The sequence below is a fragment of the Trichosurus vulpecula genome, chromosome 4, assembly GCF_011100635.1.
Source record: "Trichosurus vulpecula isolate mTriVul1 chromosome 4, mTriVul1.pri, whole genome shotgun sequence".
Classification (NCBI taxonomy): domain Eukaryota; kingdom Metazoa; phylum Chordata; class Mammalia; order Diprotodontia; family Phalangeridae; genus Trichosurus; species Trichosurus vulpecula.
The window spans coordinates 362,575,847-362,591,152 of record NC_050576.1 but is presented as its reverse complement, the minus strand read 5'-3'; the positions used below and the strand labels follow the sequence as shown (position 1 = coordinate 362,591,152).

Sequence of the window (15,306 nt, the reverse complement as noted above, 5' to 3'; positions counted from 1 at the left end):
TTTAAAAGAATGGAAAAATTAGAAGAAAATGTAAAATACCTGATGGAAAAAAAAAACAACTGACCTGGAAAATAGATCCAGGAGAGACAATATTAGAATCATCAGACTACATGAAAGCCATAATCAAAAGGAGGACCTGGCAAGCATCTTTCAGGAAATTATTAACAAAACTGCCCAGATATCCTAAAATCAGAGGGCAAAATAGGTAGTGAAAGAATCCACCAATCACCTCAAGAAAGAGATCCCAAAATGGAAACTCTAAGGAACACTATAAACAAATTTCAGTACTATCAGGTCAAGGAAAAAAATACTACAAGTGGCAAAACAAACACAATTCAAATACTGGGGAGCCATAATCTGGATTACACAGGACTTAGCAGCTGCAACAGGAAGTCATGCAACATGATATTCCAGAGGGCATAGGAGCTAGGGCTGTAACCAAGGATCACTTACCTGGTGAAACTAAGCAGAATACATGAAGGGAATAAATGCTCATTCAACAAAATGGAAGGATTTTAAGACTTCTTAAGAAGACCAGAATTAAACCAAAAATTTGATCTCTAATATCAAGACCCGAGAGAAGCATAAACAGGTAGAAAGGCAAAAGAAAACATAAGGGGTCCAATAGAGCTAATTTATTTACATCCCTACATAGGAAGATGATACTTGTAATTCTTAAAAATTATAACACCAGTAATACAGCTAGAAAGAATATACATAAACTAAGGGTACAGGTATGAGAGAATTTGAGGGAATAACATAAAAATACTTAAGTGATGTGAAAGAGGAGTATTCTGGGGCAGAAGGAAAGACGGGGGAAAAGAGGTAAATTATTTTAAATGAAGAGGTTTGAAAGACCTATTACAGTGGAGGGGAAGAGGGGAGGGTGGGCAATGGGCATCACTTGAACCTTACTCTCATCAGTATTGGCTCAAAGAAGGAATAATATACACAATCAGTTGAATATAGAAATCTATCTTATCCAACAGGGAAGTAGGAGGGAAGGAAGTGAAGGGGAAGGGACTGACAGAAGGGAGTGCAGATCAAGGGAGGTGGTAGACAGAAGCAAAACAATGATGAGGAGGGGAAAGCATGAAAGGAAAGAGAGGACAAATAGGAAAAATAGGTTGGAGGGAAATACACAGTAATCATAACTGTGAATGTGAATGGGATGAACTCTCCTGTAAAACAGAAATGTATAATAGAGCGGCTAAAAAACCAGAAATCTACAATATGTTGTTTATAAGAAACACATGTAAAGCAGAGAGGCACATGTAGAGTAAAGGTAAGGGACTGGAGCAGAATCTGTTATGGTTCAGGTAAAGTTTTTTTTTTTTTAAAGCAGAAATAGCAGTCCTGATCTCAGACAAAGTAAAAGCAAGAACAGACCTAATTAAAAGAGATAGGAAAGGAAAATACATCTTGCTAAAAAGAGCCATAGACAAAGAAGTAATATCAATACTAAACATATAGGCATCAAATGGTATAGCATTCAGATTTAAAGAAGAAATTAAGTGAGTTATAGGCATTATGAAATGTAAAACGGATAACTTTGATTATATTAAAATAAATAGCATTTGAACAAAGAAAACCAATGCAGAAAAGCAGAAAGCTGAGGAACAATCTTTAAAACAAGTGTCTGATAAAGGCCTCATTTCTTAGATATATAAAGAACTGAGTCAAATTTATAAGGATACAAGTATTCCCCAATTGATAATCAAAGGATACGAACAGGCAGTTCTCAGAGTAAGAAATAAATACTATCTACAGGCATGTGAAGAAGTGCTCTAAATCACTTTTGAGTAAAGAAATTCAAATTAAAACAAGTCTGAGATACCACCCCACACCTATCAGATTGGCTAATAGGACAAAAAAAGGACAATGATAAATGTTGGAGAGGATGTGGGAAAATTGGGACACCAATGCACCGTTGGTGGAGTTATGAACTGATCCAACCATTCTGGGGAATAATTCGGAACTATGCTCAAACCATATATACCCTTTGATCCAGCAATACCACTATGAGATCTGTATCCCAAAAGTATCATAAAAAAGGTAAAAGGACTTACATGTGCAAAAAATATATATAGCAGTCCTTTTTTCATGGCGGCAAAATATTGGAAATTGATGGGATGCCCATCATTTGGGAAATGGCTGAACAAGCTGTGGTATATGGATGTAATGGAATACTATTGTGCAATAAGAAATGATGAACACATTTCAGAAAAAACCTGGAAAGACTTATACGAACCAATACAAAGTGAAATGAGCAGAACCAGGAAAACATTGTACACTATATCAGCAACATTATGTGATGATCGACTATGAATGACTTGGTTCTTTTCAACAACACAATGGTACAAGACAAATACAAAGGACTCATGAAGGCAAATGCTATCCACATCTAGATAAAGAACTGATGGACTTGGAGTGCAGATAAAAGGGGTTATTTTTACTTTATTCTTTTTTTCTTTTAAACTGTTTTTTTTTCTTTCACAAATAACTAATACAGAAATATGCTTTACATGACAGCACATGTATAACCTATATCGAACTGCCTACCATTTTCAGAAGAGGTCAAGAGGCAGAGGGAGGGAAAAATGGAACTTAAAAATCTCATAAAAATAAATGCTAAAAATTGTCTTGACATGAAATTGGGAAAAAATAAAATGCCATTAAAAATAAAATAAAATAAAATTCTCTATTTAACATCCAAACCCTTTCATTACATGGTGCCTTCCTGCCTTTTGAGTTTTCTTACTCCTTATCCACATGTATATCAGGACACTGGCCCCTTTGCTTTTCCTCACACAAAACAATCCATCTTTGAACTCTGGTCATCTTCATTGGCCTCCATGCCTGAATCTCTCACCTTGCTAATTTTCCCCTGTTCCTTTAGTCTTGTCTAAAAGTCTGCCTTCTGCAGGATGCCTTTCCCAATCTCCTTCAATGCTAGTGCTTTCCCTCTGTTGATTATCACCAATTTATCCTATTAATTACTTATATGGACTTAGTTATTTTAAAGTTATCTCCCCTAGTAGACCAGGAACTCCTTGATAGCAGGGACCAGATTTTGTCTTTATTTTTATCTATCCCCAAATGTTTAGCACAATGCCTGGATACAGTAAATTCTTACTGAATGCTTATTGACTGACTGATACACAGTAAGCACTGAGGTAAATGATAGTGACTCAAATGCAAAAATCACAATCTCTGCCATTATGAAACATATTCTATTTGAGGATACATGCATGTATGCACATATGGATGGATGGATATTATAACTATAAAAACATACACAGAAATTTGAGAGAACATTGGCTACTGGAAGAATAAGGAAAGGCCTCACATAGAAGGCAGCATTTGAGTTGAGTTTCGAAGAAAACTAAAAATTCTAAGATGCATAGGGGAAGATGGGAGAACATTACATACATGGAGGATAGACACTGAGATAGGAGATAGAGTACCCTATGTGGGGAATAAGGATGACAAATTATCTGGACTAAGTTGTGGGTGAAGGAGAATAATGCATATTGAGGCTGGAAATGTTGATTTAAGTAGGTTGTAAAAAGGTTTGAATGACAGAGTATTTACTTCTGGAGGCAATGGGGAACTACTAGAGTTTAGTGAACAGAGGGATTATATAGTGAAACCTGCTTTAGAAATATCGCTTCAATTGTTGTGAGATGGATAAATTAGAGAGAGATGAAACTTTAGAAAGAGATACAAATTAAGACAATATTGTAATAGTTCTTGTGAAAGGTAATAAGGTCCTGAATTAAGGAGGTGGATATGTGAATAAAGAGAAGGGAGCATAAGTGAGAGATATTTTAAAAGCAGAATAAACAAGACCTGGCAACTATTTGGATGTGTGAGGTGATACAAAGTCAGAAATCAAGAACAAAGAAAGTGTAAACACGGGTTGCTGGAGGAATGATGATCCCATCAAGAGATATAGGAAAATTCAGGAGAAAGATAACCCCTATAGACTTTCTTAACATGCTTCTTCTGTCTTCTTTTCTTCCTGAAACTGTAATTGAGATCACTTTCCTTAGTGATTCTGTGTAAAAAGGGTATTTTAGCACTTTCAAAAGAGCTTTGCATCAAAACTTATAACACATACATAAGTAATAATATTTGCTGAATGTCGCCAAAAATATGTTGTGAATGTGAGTAAATTATAAGTTGCAAAGTAGCCTGTGGTACCCAAAGGGAGACTAGTTTAAAATATTCAAAGATAATAAATATATTTGAGGTAACTCTATGCCATTAAGAACCTTTGACATAAAAACCAGCTTATGTGGTCTTTTTTATTTTAGTCTTTTGATGGTTTGGGAACTACCTGATCCTCTAGTGAGTCCACAGAATAAGAAAAAAAATAATAGTGGGACTTTGAATTTCCATTGGGATCAGACTGATGAGCATTTACCTTATCTTGCCTGGTCCCTGGGCCACTACCTCTAGGGCAATTCTGTGCAATGCTTCTGCCCCTACCATCCTCTCCCCACATTGGTCTTAAGTTCTTGTTTTCTAACTATAGCCCTGAGATCAGTAATCAGATTAACACTATCATTCTCAGAAAGGACATGTCAACTATTCACCATATGACTGCAATCACCATTTATTCTGACTTCTACATACAAAACACCCCTCCCTGTATCCTCCTAATAAAATGTAAGGTTCTTGAAGGCAAGGATTATCTTGCTTCCATTTGTACCCCTGCTACTTAGCACAGTGCTTCACACATCGTATTCAAGGTATCACTTTTTCATTCATTTCCTTTTGTTGGACTCCCTGTTGACTAGGAGTAAAAGTGATCTCAGCTACCATGTTTTATTAGATTGTCATAAAGAAACTCATAAAAAGCACTCTGGCTTCAAGCAAATTCCAAGACAAAAGGAAAAGCTTATTTGGAACACTTTGAACAATACAATAAAAGTAATATATTTTTAAAGCACTATTTTAGTTATAGATCTCACTCAAAAACATGATTAAAATTGCCCAAGATCATCAATTATCTATATACATGTACATATATATGCACACACACATACACACACTATGTATATATATCTTTTAATAACTGAATATTGATATAATCCTAATAAAGTGTCAGGTTTTTTCCATTAATGGCATATTTTTCCTTCAAAATTAGAAAGAAACTTCCTTTGAATCAAAATCAAACATTAGTCTCAATTAAAGGGGTTTTTTGAATGTAACTTATTTGAAATTTTTTGTCTCTGAAGCATGTAGTCTAGAATGAAACACTTTAACAAGAAACTTGTGGTTTTTTTCTTCTTCAACAGTTGATTAGTATTTGTTTAGTGTTGGAAAGGTACACTTCAAAAAGATGATAGTGGAAAAGTGCATGAAATGATGAGTAGATTATTATCGTTACCTACATTTCATTCAAAGGTTTTCTTACATCTTAGACTGCTTCTACCACTTCCTCTATCCCAATATTCTTGTCATCTAGTGACATTGGCTTCCTTGAAGTTCTTCCCCATAGATAGATACTCCATTTTCCAGCTCTGGACTTTTTCACTTGCTGTCTGCCATGTCTGAAACTCTCTCCCTCCTCACCTCCACCTTCTGGCTTCTTTGGCTTCCTTCAAATCTTCCCTAAAGTCCCTTTTCCATGAAGCTTTTCCCAATCCCCCTTAATGATAGTGATTTCACTCTATTTTCTCCAATTTATCATATAGAGAGACATATTTATATATTGTTTCCACATAGTCGTTTACAATGTTTTCTCCGCCATTTGACTCTGAGATCCTTCAGAGCAGGGACTATATTTTGCCTTTCTTTTTAATTCCACTGCTTAGTAAAGTGCCTAGCTCATATAATAGAAGCTTAATAAATGCTTGTTGACTGACTATAGCTACTCATGAATATGTTTGTGTTTAAGTTAGGGATAGATTTCATAGTCAAAATATGATATGGAATAGCATTAGGAGTTTAGATGGAATTGTCAGGCTCAGCATAGATCAGTGTCCAGAAAAAATTTTTGAACATCTGTTCTGTTCTTTCTTTGATCCTCTTATTCCCTAAATAATAGAAAGCTTATTTTTGTCAATGATATGTGGGTTGCATGTATGTAGGCTATCTTCCTTGTCTTAATAGTTATGTAGTTACATGTGAGCAGCATTAACAAATAAATGATTAAATCACTGATAAATGCTTTTGGTATCTGAAGGTAAATTCATTTTCCACTTCCTGTGCTAGATGCCTAAATAAGATGTGATGAAAAGAGATAGATCTTTAGACATATAGAAAGCCCTGAGGGTTGTTATTCACATTCTTTGCAAGCCTCAGTCCCTTCCAAGATTTATCATTCCTATCACTATAAACATGAATCAAAAGCCTTAGCACAATTTCAAGCTGCTAAAATTTTAATAGATTAAAGCACCTTAAAAATTTTTGAGCCACACTGCTCTTGGAGAGCTGTATCATTTTGTGTCATCCTAATTTAACTGTCCTTAATTTCATCTTCTGTGAGGCCTCTTTTAATAATTTAAATGGGTCAATGCTTGTTGTACTACTTTCCCTTTGCTCTATTATCAGAGTAATGTGTCTTTGAATTCTCAGAATTCCATCCTTGGGAGTACCCTCATTCCTTCATTGGCTTTATGTCCTCTGTAGAATTTTAGGCCATGGGATGCTACCTATCCTTTTATTCTGAACTCTTTCAAATCTGCTCTTCCAAAATCAGTCAACAAATGCTTATTTGCAGCATTCTCCTCCTATTCTATCAAAAAATTCCAGACTCAGTGGTTAATTCCTCTCAAGATTTTTCCTCAGTTTTAATTTACTATACAGTTCTTTCTTACTGGTGAATCTTTTTATTTGTTTCTTCTAACACTTAAATATTCAAATTATTTTTTGGCCTTTTGACTTTTATTCTATTTGTACCAATAAATTGTCGGATTCTTTTTCTTTCATTCAGGCTGACCTTAGTAAGGTTTTCCAGCTTTTGTCCTAAGCTGGTTATTCTCCTACCTAGTTTTTCCTCAGGAACTCTAATTTGATTCCCTACCTCTTCCCTTCATTTATTTTCATTCATTTTGACAATAATTATCAGCTGCTCTGTTTTTAGTGAAAAGCATGCCCAGCAGATCTCCAGGGAATGGATTCTCTACCCTTTTACTGCCAAATACTGTGCTTCATCTTTCAATGCAATTTAACAAATGTTTATGAAAAACCCTAGTATGTGTTACACATGCTGCTAGGAATTGGATGTATAATGTTGAAAAATGACGGTACCTGAACTCAAAGACTTTAACATCTATTGGTGGGGATACAGCTGGAGATGAGTATAATGCAAGATATAATATTATGGGGGCAAAGAAGGACTAGGAGGTATTCTAAGAAGATTGAAAGAGGAAAGAATCCTTTCAGCTGAGTGGATCAAGGAAGCCTGCATGAGCAGGTGCCAACCAAGCTTAGCCTTCAAGAAAGAGATGGATGTTGACAGAAAGAGTTGTTGAGACAGTATATTCTAGGCACAGGGGATGGCCTAAATGTATGAAGGCACTGAGGCATGAAATGGTATGTCAAGCTCTTGGAACAGCTAGTAGTCATGTATGATAAAATATGGTTATGTAGAGGTTCCAAATAAATCCACCTCTCCTCTAAGACTACTTTAAAAACAATAAGAAAATGCTTCAAATTAAACAAAAACAAATATTCAAAGACTAAATTGAGATAGGCTGCATTAAAAACAAAACAACAACAAAAGAAAGGTCACCACACCTTTTCTCAGTCAGTTCAGAAGGGCTAGGGTAGCAGGCAGACTATTTACCCTTACACTACAAGCCTATCCCTAAAGGATTTTTGCAGTAATGGTCCCAACAACAGAAGAAATGAGAAAAACTTGGGAGAAACAGTAAGTTGCGGGCCATCACCAGCTATGCCCAGTAGAGAGAAGTAAGAAATACTTAAACATTGTGTGTAGCTCAAAGGGAGGCAGAACAGACATCTCTAGCCTCTCAGCCACCAGCCTTCTCTAAGGAAGACTTTAATCCCTGCCAGGAGGAGAAGTTGGAAGTTGGGGTCAAAGGCTGCTCTGCTCTCCTCAGTGGGAGGAAAACTGGGCCAGAAGTGTACATACCTGCTTCTTTAAGTATTGTTCATCTAGGAGAATATGATTGAGTTCAAGCTAACTTCTGATCGCTTTGTCATTATTGTTGGGATGGAAGCAAGACCCCAAGCTCTATATCCAAGGCTTAACTTCATTCCTACAATATGGCAGTTTCACGATGGACACACATAGTGAAGAGCAAAGTAACCCATTTATCCAAACCACAACAAAAATAGAAATCAGAGAAGGTATTCAAAGCAGAATATATAAGCCAGATCATACAGAGTGAAGCAACTCTCCCTCTAGAAGAAAAGATAATTCATCTCAACCATGAGAAATTATTCTCACTCAAGGGGAAACTCTTTGCAGTCTCTAGTGTAACAAACTGGGAATAGAAATATGATAGAGACTGCCAGGTCCTCCCATATCTTCCCAAAGTCTTTTTCATCAGCAACCTGAAATGGCGTTGGACTCTTCCATCATTTCTCTTGGAGCTGAAAGCCAGAAGCACCTGGAGTGACTCAAAGTTCAAAAACTTGAGGCCTTGAGAGTCCCAAATGGGACTGGTTGAGAAATGAAGCTCTCTTCACTCTTGTCAACTCAGTTCTTTCCCTTATGCAGGGAAAGGCATTCATCTTCACCAATGAAGAGAGAATCCCATACCAATGGACTTTGGGACAGTGGCTACACAAGAAAACCATTAATAATAATGAATATATACTATAAGGTAAGAGAACTCTAGGATAAAATTTCAGAAGGGATTGGTCACAAGATTCAGGATGACTGAAAAGAAATGACAGAAGAGACAAGTAGTCAAATTAGACCCCATAAGATAAAAAAAACTTAGATGAGCTACCAACTTAGGTCATAAACAGGAAAATCTTTCCAAGGTAGCAATCAATCAAAAAAAAACCACAGAACAAAGGAAAAAGAACTCAAAAAATCATTGACACAATAGTAAATATTAGAATAGAGTTAAAAAGCCAAAAAATTAGAAGAATGTGAGATACATACTATATAAAACAGTGGAGGAGAGATAATACAGAAACAGAACTATAAGAGATAATTTAAGAATCATTGAACTCCCTGCCTGAAAAGCACATGAACTAGATGGGCAAAGTGTTATGGGAGATTATGTAGCTGAAAATAATAAGAATTCACTTGAATAGATTGTCTTTATTTACAATGTTTTCAAACCATACTGCCTGGTATTCTAGTTTCCTTACTCTTCCCACTGGAACAGATTCTTTGCATGGGCACCCTGGGCTCTTGATACGTTAAGTTCTTGACCTTATTTTGTCTGGATTCAGATACTTTCTGATCATGTTCCAACCATGTCATATCCTTTCCCTCCCACTGTAGATCCAACTGCAGCTCTCCTTTATCTTCCCTTAACATCATAGAAACTTCTTGAGAGCTGGGATTGTTTTTTCTTTCTTTTATTTGTATCCTTAGTCCTTAGCAAAGTGCAAGTGCTTAATAAATGTTTCTTCATCCAATCATTAATGCTATTCTACCACAACTTTTGTTAAATTTGCTCCTACTGAAAAAGATATATCTCTATGAAAACACATTCTGATCACACAAGCAACACCAAGTCAAGTCTCAGTGATGCTTATGAAATCAGAATTTTCCCTTACATTAAGATATTTAGTTACCTTATTTACTGTGTATATTATGGGCATTTGTGTAGATACAACTAAGCTACTGAATCGTACCACTGCCCCTCTTCTTGGATATAATGTCCTATGAATTACTGATCTTCTCTGATGATATTCTTCTTCCTATGCAATAATCAGTATATTTTGTATATATGTATTGACAGGTGTATGGAGGTATTTTTTTAATCCATTTTCAATTTAAAATCTTGATGGAATCCACAGGTTTTTCAGGGGAATATATTTCAACCAATGCTGCAATATACTCCCTCTCAAACCAAGATCCTATTATTTCTAAATCTTAAACTTTGGTCTAGAAATAAAAATTCCATGTTACTGCTATGTTTTTGTTTTGTTTACTTGAGAGTAGACCTACACAAGTCAAAGGTTAAGACAGTGTGATTTTAGGAGAAGGATAGTCAATTCAATCAATACAAATGTGAAAAACTGGTCTTTTTTTTTCTTTGACATCATATAAATGCAATTTTGATGGAGTAGTTTGCAGAAGGCTAGCCCTGTGTATCATGTTGCCTAAGGGAGATATGACTCCTGATTAGCTGAGAGAAAACTAGGTGAGCTGCTATGCTGTGCTATGGGGGAGGGGCCCTATACAAGCAAAGGAGCAAGAAAGGGGGCTGGAGGGCAACAGGAGATCTGCAGCAGTTGAATGTTGGGTTTTCTGATATTCAGAGGGGCTGCACATGTGGAAAAAAAAAAGATGACCACTTCCTGGAGTGGTCAGTTACAGAACACAGCCAGTTAACATGGACAGGCAGGCATTGAGAAAGTATTGGAAAGAAGCCTATCACCAGGTGTTTGTGAACCAGAGTTTAGCCATGGAAAAGATAAGGTGTTTTGGATTTGATATGGATTACACACTGGCTCTGTATAAATCCCCAGAATATGAATCTCTTGGTTTTGACCTGATAGTTCAAAGATTAGGTTCCATTGGATACCCCCAGGAGTTGCTCAGTTTTGTCTATGATTCTACGTTTCCTACCAGAGGACTGGTCTTTGCAATGCTATATGGGAACTTTCTGAAAGTTGATGCCTATGGAAACCTCCTGATATGTGCAGATGGATTTACCTTCATAAAGGAACCTAAAACTTGGGAACATTATCCCAATATATTTATCCAGTGAGATGACAGAGAGATTTTACATTCTGAACACACTGTTAAACCTCCCAGAGACCTACCTGTTAGTCTGCTTAGTAGATTTTTTTTATGATTTGTGCCAGATAGTTCAGCTGTGAGATGGTATTTAAAGATGGAGATCTATTTTATGTCCTTCAGGAGGAGGTTTCAGAATGGGAGAGACACCATTGATTGGGCTCATTAAAAAGGTTTCCTCAAGGAAAAGATGATTGAAAATCTAGAGAAACATGTGGTCAAAAATGAGAAGCCACCTTTACTTCTAAAACCAAATGAAGGAAGTAAGAAAAGTTTCTCACTATGAACAGTGACTACAAATATACTGATAAAATTATAACTTACTCATTTGATTTCCCACATGGCCCTAAGTCAGGGACATTGCATCGACCATGCCAGTATTATTTTGATTTAATCTTTGTGGATGTACAAAAACACTGTTCATTAGAGAAGGTACAGTCCTGAGGCAAGTGGACACTAAAACTAACAAGCTAAAGATTGGTACATAGACAGGCCCCCTCCAACAAGGAATTTTCTATTCAGGAGGTTCATCTGAAACAATCTGTGACATACTGGGGGCCAAGTGCAAGGCTATTCTGTATATTGGAGACCACATTTTAGGGATATCTTGAAATCAAAGAAACAAGGTGACAGACTTTCCTTGTGATTCCCAGATTTGCACAGGAGCTGCACATCTGGACTGACAAAAGTTCACTTTTTGAGGACCTGCAGTGCTTGGATATATTTTTGGCAGAACTCTATAAGCTCCTAGAGAGCAGCAGTGATGAGTGCCCAGATATCAGCCCTATTCAGAGACAAATTAAGAAAGTAACTCGTGACATAGATGTGTGCTATGGGATGATGGGAAGTCTTTTCTGCAGTGGCTCAAGGCAGACACTTTTTTGCTAGTCAAGTGATGGTCATGCAGAACTCTATGCTACCTCTTTTATCAACCTTCTGTATAATCCATTCAACTACCTCTTCAGAGCAGCTCATGTCTTGATGCCTCATAAATCAACAGTGGTGCATATCCATGTGGACATGCATAAAATAGAATTCACCCCTCACTACACAGAACCATAAATCTGTGGATTTCAAAGACAGTGACTACAAATGGCACCAGTTGACATGCTCCATCAGTGAGCTCAAACTTCCCACCTCTTTCCACTGGTCTTCCAGGAGATTACATACTCCCATGATGGGGATGGGGATGGTAATGAAGATGAGGAAGAGGAGCAGTAAGAAAAAAGGAATTGAAAAAATGATGAGCTATCCAGTGAACAAGCCCTATTGGGGCTCAAGCAGAAGAGGGGATGGTTCCCTGTTTGGATTCTTGGTGAGGTTTGGGGTAGGGGACTCCAAAAAATGTACATCTGGAAAGTTTCTAGAGATTTAAAAACATTCTAATGATAGTGAGCCTTGTTTTCCATATCTGCACTCTTTGCAGATGGTTCAAAATTCCAGCACAGTCTATTCAAAAGAACTGAGGGTGAATTCAGAAGCAACTGCCAGCTCGTGGTTCCCACCTGGTGCTGATTTTGACACTGCCCGTTGTCCTTTCCATTAATGAATTACCTTGGTTTCTATCTAAATAAATGGACAGCAATGGAGGATTGTGGGGGAGACAGACAGCGCCTCCATCCCACCCTCCCAGTTGGGGGATAGAGGTGGGGTAGGGTCAGATGGTCTGAAGATGCTGTATGTGAACACATTGTGCTGCTACTTCAGACCCATCTTTTTCAGTGCATCACACAGTGCCTATCAGTGGGGAAATATATTTTTATCTAATACCACATTTAGTCCTTTGTGAAGCACAAATTTCCCTTTCTAAGCTTTTCAATGTCCTGAATGGCTCCAAGTCAGTAGTTTAGAAATGCATCTTGTCTCTGTTTTAGGTTTGGTTTGGTAGAGCTCCCTAATTTTCACCACCTGACACAGGCTCTTCTGTTTCTAATAGCACAGGCTGTCAGCATGATCACATTTTCACCATGACAGAAAAGAAGCCTCTCTTCTCCAAAGACGTTCTATAAAGTCAGTCTGAAAAAACCCCCGACCAGCCCAAAGACTTAGACAAAGAAAGAACCCCTAGAAACAGGCAGGGAGGATCCCTTTTCTATCCTAACATGTGAAATCAGTGACTTTAGCAGTAAGTGTAGCCCAGGGCACAATCAATACAGACCAGGAGTGGGGAACCTGTAGCCTTAAGGCCACATGTTGCCTTCTGGGTCCTTAAGGGTGGCCTTTTGACTAAATCCAAATTTTACAGAACAAATCCTTTTTATTTTTATTAATACATTTTTATTCATCATTTATATTTTTATTTTAAAGTGAATGTATTTAAAATACCAAAGAATAAAAATGTTTCAATGAAATAATCCTCCCTGATTGACCAGCACAATTAGAACATTAGTGAGCCATAAAGGCTAACTTGATGGCTGCTACACTCATTATTTAGTTCTAACTTCCCTCCTGACTGGTTCTACTAGGCTGGTTGGTGAGAGCTTATGGGGATCAAGCATGACAGTGTGTTTTCAGCTTTTGACAATGGTACATTGTGCTTCTGTTTGCAGTGGAATTTGTGAATAGTTGCACAGCTCAACAGAATTTTTTAATTCTGTCTGCTTAATAGTCAATCATGTCAAAGAAGACCAAGAGCCTGCTAAAGGAAGAAAATAGATTTTTTTAATGACAATTGGTAATTTCAATATTATCTTGTTTCTGCTAAAGATAAGATGATTTGCTTGCTTTATGATACTGCAATATCAACATCAAAGAAATTCAATGCTCATCAGCATTATAACACTCATAAGGACACAAATATTTTAAATTAGTGAGAGAGGTGTGAAAGTTTGTATTGCAGAAATTAAAATATGAAAAGCAAAGACAATTATTCCAAGCAACAATAAGACCTGGAAATAATGCCACTGAAGCACCTTATAAAGTAGATTGTATACTCAAGAAAAAGGGAAGTCATTCAGTGATGCGGAAATTGTGAAAGAATGAATTGTCAAAGTTGTAGGATGCTTAGGTTCTGATAACATTTCAAAGTATAAACATCTGCCTCTTTCAAGGAGAACCATAACTCATCAGCAGAATGAATTAGCCTTCAACTTAACAGAATGATTTCATGAAATACATCAAAAGGAATATGTGTATAAATATACATATATATATATATATATATATATATATATATATATATATATAATTCAATCACTTTGGATGAATCAACTGATACTCCTGACTAGGCACAGGTTTTACATTTCATTCTGGTCATAACAGAAGATTTTCTTTGCTACAAAGAGTTACTCGTTTTGGGCACTCTTGAGAACAGAACACAGAGAATTGATATCATCAACAACTTTCAAGATAAATGTCATAAAGTGAGTGTCTGGATGGATGGTGCACCTTCCATAACAAGAAAATATAAATAGTCAGTTGTGCAGATAAAAAAATAAGTATTAACAGATCCAGGTGCTCTCATTTCTTTTCATTGTACCTTGCATCAGCAAAATATCTTTGCTGAAGCAACTATTTCAAGTGACACTTTGCAACAAGTTATAAGTATCATTGACTATATTTGTGCAAATGCAACATGGCATTGTCAATGAGGCATTCAGTGTGGATTCGCCATTTCACTCTAAAGCGCATTGGCTGTCACAGGGACAGGTGCTAGCCAAAATTTTATCTCTGTGAGAGTAGATAGTTAAATTTTATGAACAGAATAAGCAATGTGAATTATTGAAAGATTTCTATAGAAATTCTGTATTTCTGTGTGATATGTCAAATCAAAATGACTTGATTATTTCTTTGCAAGGTAAAACTAAGTCTACATATGATATATGGCAAAAAATTTGGCAATTTAAAAAAAAAGCCTATCTTTTTTCAAACATTTCAAAAGGAAATTTCAGATGAACATTTTCCCCAGTTAGCAAAGGTCGTTGATAAGCAGGGTGATATATGTGAATTATGTGAAGAATAAGCAGCTGCTACAGACCTGTTCATTGAAGAATACAATGAAAGGTTCACTGACTTTGAGAATCATGGCATCACACTCAAATTAGCACTGCAGCCTCACCTAGTTGATATCACCAAGGCACCTAAAGAGCTACAGATGGAATTGATTGAGCTCTTAGTAGATAACATTTTAAAATCATTGGTTGATGCTAAGAAAGATCCATTTGAAATATGGAAATATGCAGTAGCATACCCATGCTTTCAGCAACATGTCTGAAAAGTGCTTTCTTGATAGTGAACCACTTATTGTTGTGAATCTACATTCTCCTACCTAACCCAACTCAAGATGCCCTTAAGGTCACAAATGACTGATACCCACCTAGACAATCAGTTGAAACTGCAGACCTCCATGCTGCAACCAAATATTCAAATGCTTTCCAAAAGAAGCACACAGAACACAG

The 15,306-nt window shown here is 36.6% G+C and overlaps 1 protein-coding gene and 1 pseudogene across 1 annotated transcript in view; one reads left to right on the top strand and one right to left on the bottom strand.

Annotated features, from left to right (window-relative positions):
- GPC5 (glypican 5) overlaps window positions 1-15,306 on the bottom strand; it is a 1,045,029-nt gene that overhangs the window by 130,296 nt on the left and 899,427 nt on the right. The window lies entirely within an intron of this gene.
- On the top strand, window positions 10,457-12,130 carry LOC118848223 (annotated as a pseudogene).